At 43.0% G+C, this 11,559-nt stretch overlaps 1 long non-coding RNA gene across 1 annotated transcript; it reads left to right on the top strand.

Moving 5' to 3' along the window:
* Positions 1 to 409: 409 nt before the first annotated feature.
* On the top strand, positions 410 to 1,996 carry LOC311141210. The gene is made up of 3 exons (XR_014614205.1): positions 410 to 482; positions 803 to 885; positions 1,276 to 1,996. It is a non-coding gene; the product is annotated as an uncharacterized lncRNA (long non-coding RNA).
* Positions 1,997 to 11,559: the final 9,563 nt, after the last annotated feature.

Raw genomic sequence — 11,559 nt, 5'->3', positions numbered from 1 at the left:
GGCCCATGCCCTTTTGGCACAAATAACTAAATCCTCTGATTGTCGGGTAAATTGCCAGAGTAGATTTGCCGTGGTAAACAAGGAAATAATGTATTTATTTTGTAGGGAATGCTTGCCAAATAGATAAATCGCCCTTAGTCTGTTCAAAAACATATCTTGAAAGACTTTGGTTGCAATCATCTTTTAGGGAGCGGTAATGAGGTGACCAATAATGGTTGCAATTGAGATCCAATGTGCGGGTGAATTTAGCGCGTATTGATGGTTTAACGAGACATCAGTTGGTGATAATGCTGCCTTTTGAGGAAGACTTTCTAGGCAAGGCGTAAAAATTGGAATGTCCCAATCCCATGTATCCTTTGCTGGAGAGACTATACCATAACACCTTGCGGCGCATAAAAATAATAAATATCTGAATTAATGGTGGACAGAAGTCCCCGCTTCGGAGAAAATGCTCCAGAAGAATGAGGAATAACTTCACTAAAGTATAACCTTTAGTTATTCACTAAATGACGTTAACATTTTCAACAAATTACTTTCATATGAATTGTGAATTCAAATGTTGAGTAACTTGTGTTTATCAGCCAGTTGCCAAGCTAGCTAGCAAACACATCGGACGAGATAGCTAGCTAGCAGGCAATCTCATCCTGTTTATCGGCTGTTTAGAGATGAACAACTAAACTAAATACTCGTAGATTCAGCAATGTGCCAATTGTGAAGACCTGGACAGTTTTAAAATCATGAATTGGTGAACTTGCTAGTCAGCTAAAGACATGTAGCAAATCGTTTTTTCCCATGTTTCCAGGGACTAAAGTGGGAATCTGATCGCGTTTTACTCCATTGCATTGGCGTGGCAGGAGTAAACAGTCCTGCCCGACTCATTTGGAGGTAAGACGTTTTCACAACATCTGATGAAAATGCAGCCAGCTGTGTTCTGTTCAATCTAGGATTGCTAGCAGCCAAGTTATTTGTGCATTCTGTTGATGAGTCTGTTTTGCTAGCTAGCTACATGCAGTGTCTGTTTACCTAGCTAACTTTGTCTTGCCACTTTCCCTTCCCCTATTGTGTTGCACCATTGGGGTCGGTGTTACTAGTTAAAATTAGAGGCTATGTTATTCTACTCTTACTGTAAACAACTTGACCAAGCCTAAACATATGCAAAACTGTTAACAAAACAATTGCACATTAATAAAGGTAGTTGTGGCTTCAGTAACTTGAACCAGCAATGAAATTTGAGCATGAGGTTTATTTCTCTCCCCTTGTCTCTGCTTGTTCCAGGTTGAAGGACATCCAACTCTGACATCCTGCAGATGTAAAGAACTTGTTGTGAACCTCCCAGAAACCAGGATACTGACCATATCCCAGGATATTTTTCAGGAGTGTGCAACATCACAATGTTAGATAAATAGATTCACCTATATTGTTTATCATGCAGATTTGTCAGGACATTGAAATGTATTAACCTCATTCTAAAATACAACCTTGATTTCTGTCCTAGGGGATTGCACTGTGTTTAGACCACAATTAGTTGAATTAGGTGTTAGTGAAGGGCTGGAACAAAAACCTGTAAACTCCTGTCCTGTGTATAAAAATCACCTGTGGCTGGCATGACTAAATTTGCCATCATGTACTGAACACGTTTATGAATGTTGGAGGTTAATCTCCTTGAGATGTTCCTCACTTGGGAATGTTTTATTTTGCACAATGGACTTTGTTTTAAGGACTCATGCACAGATACAGGAAAACCAAAAAAAGGTTAACAATTATTCAATATTACATGTATCCACATGTTTCTGGTTTTGAGGCTTGGGCATCTGGTGACAGCAGTTCATCTGTCTAATCCCCTGCAAGGAGAGGGAATGGCATCAATCATATTACAAAGCTGCATTATATTTCTGTTTGATATGCATTTATATAATTATATTGGACATGTTATTCTTTATCACATGCCAGCATGTTTTGTATCCAATGCATTTAGCTTACATTAGGATGAAGTAGCCTAGGCCTTCTAATCTTGCTAGATTGCATCATATCACCTTTCAATATTAGTTATCAACAAATATAAAACCATGTTATCTTGAACATTAGTGTCATTTAATAAAATGCACAGGTGTAATAGTTGTATGAATTAATCACAATGCAAGCCTACTTATTATTTTAAAAAATCAGCTCTAATGCAATATTAGCTTAACAGTGAAACACCACTATTCTGGCTATTAATCGTTCTTAAACAGTTAGTAAACTAGCTTATTTAGCTATCTAAAGAAATCGTTGACTATATGATATCATGCATGCAAGCTTTTCTGTCATGTGCACAACGATGGAGCAGCAGACCAGGCAAGGACTCTACACAGTAGGATAATTTTTCTGGTCGGTGTCAAATTAATTCATTAACAGGTACTGAGGAGATCGATTCTGTTACTTGTTTACTTGTTATTCGTGTCAGATATTTCCATTTTGGGACACTGAATTGCTAGCACTAGTTGCTCAGGTTGCCACAAGTGGCTACAAACGTCACGTGCTCGGTGGAATGTCAATGCGTTATCACATGATGCTGCCTACAAATCCCATCCCAGTATTAGAAAAGTGCTACCAACTAAGGTAGGCTCCTTTGCAGGCAGGCAGCAGGCTTTGGATTGGTTAAATAATAACAGTATGCTACACCAACATTAGTTTCCATTCATACAAAACGACTGCCCAACAAACTCATGATGCTCAGAGTGAAAGTGTGCTGCTCAGACCACCGCGCTAAGGCAGTTCACAATGCTCTCACAAGCCATGAGAATACTTGATACTTGATGGTATGAGGTCGGTTGGTTTGCAGAGCCTTCCCCAAACCATAGCTCCCTAGGTATGGGTACTGCATTGTATTGCCTACAAACACTCCCTGCTGCCCCCTGGTGGCGATTGTACATGTTAAATGTTTATTCAAATCCTCCTGCTGCAGGATTATTTTCCTCCTGCAACGAAATAGGTCATATTAAGATTCGACATCTGTACTTCCTCCTTGATCTACTCTTCTTGAATTTCTCATTTTGTCCTCTTCTCTCTTAGAGGGGTTCTGTCTGTCTGTGTCTGTTGCTATTGTGTGACCCCTTCATCTCTGCCTCCCCCATATTCAGATTCCAACAGAGTTGCAGTGTTTTAGACAGACATCTTGAAGCAGAATGAGTCTTAGGTCATGAGGGATGTTTGTCAGGAAAAAAAGAGTTTTATTGCGGTCCCGGATTGTGATGTGTGTTCTCTCTGCCATCGATTTCTCTGGCACCAAAGGAATGCAGTTTGAAATACAATGCCATTTTCCTTTTAAAAACAATAAGATGCACAACGCTCTAGAGCAGGGGTGTCAAACATACGGCCCGCGGGCCGGATCCGTACCGCAAGCCCCTTCAATCCAGTGTTGGGTTCTATTTTTCTCATAATTGGATCTGTATGTGATGAATAGCTTGGAAGGAATGCATTAATGAGGAGCACTGTACTGATATGGATTGTTTCACATAACAGCCTGTGATTCATGTGGGGAACGTTAGGGGCTAGGATGAGATAAGACTTGTATTTCTCACAGATACGAACACTCTCTCTTTGTTGTCTGTGAAACCGTCCTTGAACGTGGGTACATGGAGTACAGTGGAATGGTGTCTTTTGGTTGCTGACTCCGCAGGTTATTATGATAGCAACTTATGCCAAGGGGTGGAGCGCCAAGGGGTGGGACTAACCCGTGCACCAACAGATTGGCTGAGTAAAGTCTAAACCACACTCAGTCCTTTACTCTGATTGGCCAACAGAAGAGGTGGGAACTATCTGTCAGAGTATTTTAAGAAGAACTCATAACAATGGATTAGTTCTCTGAGTGCCCTGCGTGGTATCTCAGTGGACCCGTATATACGAACCTTCATACTTATCATACATACATTTTGCATATAATAAATTAAGCTTGGATTGAAGATCTCTTGATTCTTATTCCAATACCAGATTTGAATTACGCAATTTCTAACACCAGCCAGCGAGGTGGTTTGAGTAAAAACAAATATATATATATATATATATATATATATATATATATATTTGTTTCTGGGGTTTGTTGTTAGTTATTTCGGCAAAAAACAATCTCAATCAACATTGAAATGACAAAAAAACTAATTGAAACGGTAGAAATGATAATTGACCAACATTTATAGTCTCTTCACTCTGTCCAGCTTGCTAACAGTCATCGAAACGAAAGCTAGAGCTCCCTCCTTGTGACATTCACTTGATAATTTTTTTAAAAAAAACTATGGAGAGAGAGAGGGCAAGAGAGACCAAAAGTCTGTCTTAAACTATGGGGGTGAGTGACCTCGCCAGCAGGAGTCTGGCATCTGGCAACCAGGAGTAGAGGGGTCAGAGGGACCGCCATTATACTGTGGAGTCAGCTCACAGTCCAATTACTATGGTGGTGGTTAGCTGTGACTGTCTCAGAAGGAGAGAGAGAAACAGATCAATATCGGGCATACCATGAGGGATCTCTCTCTCTCCGAGTCACAGGCAGGTGTTGATAATGGTGTCAGTTTTGCAAGGACATGAGATTGAGCTCCTGCCACAGAGGCAGGGAAGGAGGGAGGGTTAACCATGGGCTTAACACATCACACCAGGCAGAGAGCAGAACGCGGCTGGCTCCTCAATAGGGGCCTGTGGCTTGATAAATAAGACCGTATCTGAGTGTGGCCTCACATCCCATTGGATAGAGAAATAGTTCAAATGTGGGCTACTGAGTCAGACACTCAGTCAAAGTAATTACATAGTTAATAAAGACTCCATGGACAGGCAGAGATAAAGAGCTTCCTCTCTCTTTCTGTCCTATTTTCTCTCTCTCTCTCTCTCTCTCTCTCTCTCTCTCTCTCTTTCTTGCTCTCTCTCGCTCTCGCTCTCTCTCTCTCTGTCCTCCTTTCCCTCTCTGTCATCCTCTCTCTCTATCCTCTCACTTTCTGTCCTCTCCCTCTCTCTGTCATCCCCTCTCTCCCCCCCCCCTCTCTCTCTCTCTCTCTCTCTCTCTCTCTCTCTCTCTCTCTCTCTCTCTCTCTCTCTCTCTCGCTCTCTCTCTCTCTCTCTCGCTCTCTCTCTCTCTCCTCCTCTCTCTCTCTCTCCTCCTCTCTCTCTCCTCCTCCTCCTCTCTCTCTGTTCTACTCTTCCTTTCCTTTTCTAATGAAATTAGAGATCTATTCTCGTAGCTTGACCAGCACAGAGTGGGAGTAAAATACATGAGAAGGGCCCCCAATGTTCACAACGACCATCACTGGTGAAATTAAGAATTGTATTTAGTGCTTCTATAATACATTTTGATACTTGCTTCTCTGCAAGGCTGTGGGACTATTTTATCAACTTTAATGCTCTGCCTCATACATCTGACAGTGTAGACCTACTGCATCTCAAATTTGACAGATTACATACTTTAAAGATAGGGCTTGAGTACATTTCCAGGAGAACTTGCCTACATTATGTTAGAAGAGAAAGTGTTTTCAAGCAACTCTATTTAAATGTAATTCATATTAGAGTTAATTAAACCTAATCATATTAGTTAATGATATTTCCTGCCTCTCTGGTACTTCTACGGTTTGAGTTACAAAGAAACCGAGACACCTGGCAGTAATAGTGTTGAGTAAGAGTGAAAGCTAAGCTGAGGTAAAGTGGAGTCTAATAATTGATTGTGCTTCCCTCTTCATCTCCGCCGCCCTCTGTCAATTTAGTCTGATGAGATCAGAAAGAACACAAACAAGGCTGTGAAGCTGGGAGCTCCCTTTGAAACAATTGTATTTAGACAATCAATCCTTTTCTCTCTGTGGATTGGAATTGAGTGTAGGCGTCCTTCACCCTTCAGCTATTCTTTATTTTCTTCTACCAATTCAAAACAGAAGCATTCAATTAAGATGTGGAAAATGAACTATTCCTGCCCACCAGCTCCTGCAAGTTAAATGGGAGTGAGAGTTCAAACACTGCCAGCCAAGGTAATTTACTATATTTATACTGAACAAAAATATAAACGCAACATGTAAATTGTTGGTCCCATGTTTCATGAGCTGAAATAAAAGAGGCCAGAAATTTTCCATATGCACAAAAAGCTTATTTCTCTCAAATGTTGTGCACAAATGTGTTTACATCCCTGTTTGTGAGCATTTCTCCTTTGCCAAAATAATCCATCCACCTGACAGGTCTGGCATATCAAGAAGCTGATTAAACAGCATGATCATTACACAGGTGTACCTTGTCCTGGGGACAATAAAGGGCCACTCTAAAATGTGCAGTTTTGTCACACAACACAATGCCACAGATGTCTCAAGTTTTGAGGGAGCACGCAATTGGCATGCTGACTGTAGTTATGTCCACCAGAGCTGTTGCCAGATAATTTTATGTTAATTTAAATCGGTTCAACATGTACAGCAAGCTCTACAGGTAGATCTGGGAAATATCAGGGAGTGGGTTTGCCAGAACAAACTTGTTTTGAACACCAAGAAAACCATGGTTATGTTGGTCTGTTCCACCAGGAAAAGGCCAACACAGCATGGGATACAATTAAGTATGGAGGGAATACAAATTGAGGAAGTGTCAGAAACCAAACTACTAGGGGTGCAGCTAGACAACTGCTTATCATGGCTGTCTCAAATAACTCATCTATGTAAAAAAAATAATAATAATACAACTGCATGCATGATCAGAAGGATAGCTAAATATTTTTGTTTTGTTTTGTTTTAACCTTTATTTAACTAGGCAAGTCAGTTAAGAACAAATTCTTATTTACAATGACGGCCTACCAAAAGGCAAAAGGCCTCCTGCGGGGATGGGGGCTGGGATTCAAAAATAAAAAAATATATATATATAAATATAGGACGAAACACACATCACAACAAGAGAGACAACACAACACTACATAAAGAGAGACCTAAGACAACAACATAGCATGGCAGCAACACAAGACAACACAGCAAGGTAGCAACCCAACATGAAAACAACATGGCAGCAGCACAACATGGTAGCAGCACATGACATGGTACAAACAGTATTGGGCACAGACAACAGCACAAAGGGCAAGAAGGTAGAGACAACAATACATCACACGAAGCAGCCACAACTGTCAGTAAGAGTGTCCATGATTAAGTCTTTAAATGAAGAGATGGAGATAAAACTGTCCAGTTTGAGTGTTTTACCGGGAAAGATTCTTAAGCAAACAACCCAAGCATTAATTGGGAGTCAGCTGAACTACTGTTCAGTGGTCTGGGGAAATGCATCAGCAAGTGAAATTAGGAGGCTGCAGATTGCACAGAACAAAGCAGCAAGGATTGTTTTAAGGTGGAGATATGGTTCTTCTGTTGTAGTCATGCACAATGCTCTTGGTTGGTCATCAATCAACAAGATAATTGAAAAAAAACATGCTTATTTTATTTCACAATGTACACCATTTAAAACGGCCAAACTCCATTCACAACAGTATTCAGTTGCTAAGAGACAGACAGTCAGTAAATACTAGGAATAGATTGTCCACCATCTATGTGTTATCCTGACAGAAAAGAGAAATAGGCAAAAGAACATTCCGATATAGAGCAATAAAGAAATTGAATGATTTATCTGAACAAATAGAACTAGTTTTCCTTATTACATATATTACAACCATTTTATTCTCTGTTTGAAGTAATTTCTCCAGTACTCCCGATACTGTCTCCCGATAACTTACCTCAAGGACCTAGATAGATAGCTACTAGGTGACTTGGCCCACGCTACAGAGCACAGCAGCCATGCTCAGCAGATCTGTTCCCTTCTTTGCACTCCCTCCCAATAAAGACCTATTGATTTATGAATCAGAATAAATTCCCTATACAGTGCTATATAGGCCCTGGACAAAAGTATTACACTAAATAGGGATTAGGATGCCATTTGGGACGCATCCATTAAGTCACAAAAGCACGGTGGGCTACTATATGTCTGTCTGTCCGAGTGAGCAACCTGAAAGCGACAGAGCTTGGTGCTGCTGTGCTGTGTGTTCATGGCTGCAGCTGCAGGCTCTATCCAAGACGTTTATCTCTGCCCTGCAAAGCACTGACACAGCATCAGCAGGGCAGCACTAAGCCAATGTCATGTTTTGTATGTGTTTTCTCATGGTGCTGACTCATCTAAATGTAATGGATAGTGACATGTCATTTCAGCAAGCCATGACACTCACCATCTCAGATTGTTATGAAATCATTTCTGTAGTTAGAAACAGATAAGATAAGCATTCTGGAAACATTATCTTAGAAATGTGTATGCACTCACTAACTGCTAAATGACTAAAATGTAATGTAAATGTAAATGATTGCACCTAAATTGGCCTTTTCAATGTATAGGATTCATATAATATGCAATAATTATAGTACCTAACATTCGATTTGGACCAAACTTTTTTCTAACAATGAGTAAGACATAAGGAATCCAAAGAAGTGGTCAAAATCCATCCACGAATCCCCCACACCCCACAACAATCCAAACCCAACAGCGAGTATATAGTATCAGTTCTCTATGTTTGAAAAATAGTATGGAGCAGCGGCTCAGAGTGTTGTTTCTTTATCCTATGTAATGTATTCTCCTTGAATTTGGTGATGATTTTTTTCCCTGTTCAGAGAAATTAGTAATTGAAGTTGTTAGGTTTATGTCCCATCCTGCATCCTGATATTACCAGGTTCTGACCAGTAGATGGTGCTGTTCCTGCTATTAGGTGATTCTTTTTATAGAATTCCCAAATCAGATGTTAGGTGCTATATTTATTGAATATTATATGAATCCTATAAATTAAAATGGCCAATTTGGGTGCAATCAATTGGCTTCATTTCTCAGAGATCAAATTATAGTTAAACAAAATAATGTTGCAGGACTACTAATCTTATCTGTTTTTGAAAAACAGAAACGATTTCAAAACAATCTGAGACAGTGGGTGTCAAAATCCTATTTCTTGTGCTTTTGATTTGGAACAACACATTACCTAAATTAAATAGACCTCCTATGACTAAGAAAACTCTGCAAACCACACAAACTGCCATCCCCACATCTCCAATGCCAACTAACTACAGGTCAGAGCATACTGTATAAACTCACGCAGAAACGCATACACACACACATATACACACAGTGTTGTATAAATAGAGGAACTGTAAGTCTGTGAGCAAAGCTATTTCCCATCACTATATCAACATGGCGTATGGGTTCCGGGATGGCAGCTAAATGGATATAGGCTATGCCCCATGCAGTGACAATAACTATATATAATTAATATAATCATTTTGTTGGCGGATTATTTGCTGTTGTGTCTTGCAGTAATCAGTACTTTTCCCAATTAGAGGCTTGTGGTTATTGTGAGGTGGTAGAGAAATAAGTGTTGCCAATCTACGCCACCTCAGGTTTAATCAAGAGCATGGGGAGCTCTGCCTAACATACATTTAAAACATTTTTTAATTTTTTTTAGTCATTTAGCAGACGCTCTTATCCAGAGCGACTTACAGTTAGTGAGTGCATTCATTTTTTTTCTCCATAGGGAATCAAACCCACAACCCTGGCGTTGCAAACGCCATGCTCTACCAACTGAGCTACATCCCTGCCGGCCATTCCCTCCCCTACCCTGGACGATGCTGGGCCAATTGTGCGCCGCCCCATGGGTCTCCCGGTCGCGGCCGGCTACGACAGAGCCTGGATTCAAAGTGGCACAGCTAGCACTGCGATGCAGTGCCTTAGACCACTGTGCCACTCGGGAGATCATACAGTGCCTTCGGAAAGTACTCAGACCCCTTGACTTTTTACACATTTTGTGTGGAGAGAGAAGGGGGAGAGAGTGAGTGGGGTGGAGAGAGAAGGGAGAGAGAGTGTGTGGGGGGAGAAGGGAGAGAGCGTGTGTGGGGTAGAGAGAGAAGGGAGAGAATGTGTGTGGGGTGGAGAGAGAAGGGAGAGAGAGTGTGTGGGGTGAAGAGAGAAGGGATAAAGAGTGTGTGGGGTAGAGAGAGAAGGGAGAGAGTGTGTGGGGTAGAGAGAGAAGGGAGAGAGAGTGTGTGGGGTGGAGAGAGAAGGGACAGAGTGTGTGTGGGGTGGAGAGAGAAGGGAGAGAGTGTGTGTTGGGTGGAGAGAGAAGGGAGAGAGTGTGTGTTGGGTGGAGAGAGAAGGGAGAGAGAGTGTGTGGGATGGAGAGGGAAGGGAGAGAGAGTGTGTGGGGTGGAGAGAGAAGGGAGAGAGAGTGTGTGGGGTGGAGAGAGAAGGGAGAGAGAGTGTGTGGGGTGGAGAGAGAAGGGAGAGAGAGTGTGTGGGGTGGAGAGGGAAGGAAGAGAGAGTGTGTAGGGTAGAGAGAGAAGGGAGAGAGTGTGTGTGGGGTGGAGAGGGAAGGGAGAGAGAGTGTGTGGGGTGGAGATAGAAGGGAGAGAGAGTGTGTGGGGTGGAGAGGGAAGGAAGAGAGAGTGTGTGGGGTAGAGAGAGAAGGGAGAGAGTGTGTGTGGGTTGGAGAGGGAAGGGAGAGAGAGTGTGTGGGGTGGAGATAGAAGGGAGAGAGAGTGTGTGGGGGGAGAAGGGAGGGAGAGTGTGTGGGGTAGAGAGAGAAGGGAGATAATGTGTGTGGGGTGGAGAGGGAAGGAAGAGAGAGTGTGTAGGGTAGAGAGAGAAGGGAGAGAGAGTGTGTGGGGTGGAGAGAGAAGGGAGAGAGAGTGTGTGGGGTGGAGAGAGAAGGGAGAGATAGTGTGTGGGGTGGAGAGGGAAGGAAGAGAGAGTGTGTAGGGTAGAGAGAGAAGGGAGAGAGTGTGTGTGGGGTGGAGAGGGAAGGGAGAGAGAGTGTGTGGGGTGGAGATAGAAGGGAGAGAGAGTGTGTGGGGTGGAGAGGGAAGGAAGAGAGAGTGTGTGGGGTAGAGAGAGAAGGGAGAGAGTGTGTGTGGGTTGGAGAGGGAAGGGAGAGAGAGTGTGTGGGGTGGAGATAGAAGGGAGAGAGAGTGTGTGGGGGGAGAAGGGAGGGAGAGTGTGTGGGGTAGAGAGAGAAGGGAGATAATGTGTGTGGGGGGAAGAGAGAAGGGAGAGAGAGTGTGTGGGGTGAAGAGAGAAGGGAGAGAGAGTGTGTGGGGTAGAGAGAGAAGGGTGAGAGTGTGTGGGGTAGAGAGAGAAGGGAGAGAGGGTGTGTGGGATGGAGAGAGAAGGGAGAGAAAGTGTGTGGGGTAGAGAGAGAAGGGAGAAAGAGTGTGTGGGATGGAGAGGGAAGGGAGAGAGTTTTGGGGGGAGAAGGGAGAGAGTGTGTGTGTGGTGGAGAGAGAAGGGAGAGAGAGTGTGTGGGGTGGAGAGAGAAGGGAGAGAGAGTGTGTGGGGTGGAGAGAGAAGGGATTAAGAGTGTGTGGGGTGGAGAGAGAAGGGAGAGAGAGTGTGTGGGGTAGAGAGAGAAGGGAGAGAGTGTGTGGGGGAGAGAGAGAGGGACAGAGTGTGTGTGGAGAGGAGGAGTGTGTGGGTGGAGGGGAGGTGAGTGGGGGGGGGGGTGTGTGGTGGGTGGTTGTGGGGGGGGGGGGGAGTGAGTAGGGTGTGTGTGTCCCATAGAGGACGTAGGGGAGA

The sequence above is a fragment of the Coregonus lavaretus genome, assembly GCF_964263955.1.
Source record: "Coregonus lavaretus genome assembly, chromosome: 14".
In the NCBI taxonomy this organism is placed as follows: Eukaryota; Metazoa; Chordata; class Actinopteri; order Salmoniformes; family Salmonidae; genus Coregonus; species Coregonus lavaretus.
Note: the sequence above shows the minus strand (reverse complement) of the source record. Positions and strands in the feature narration are given on the sequence as shown.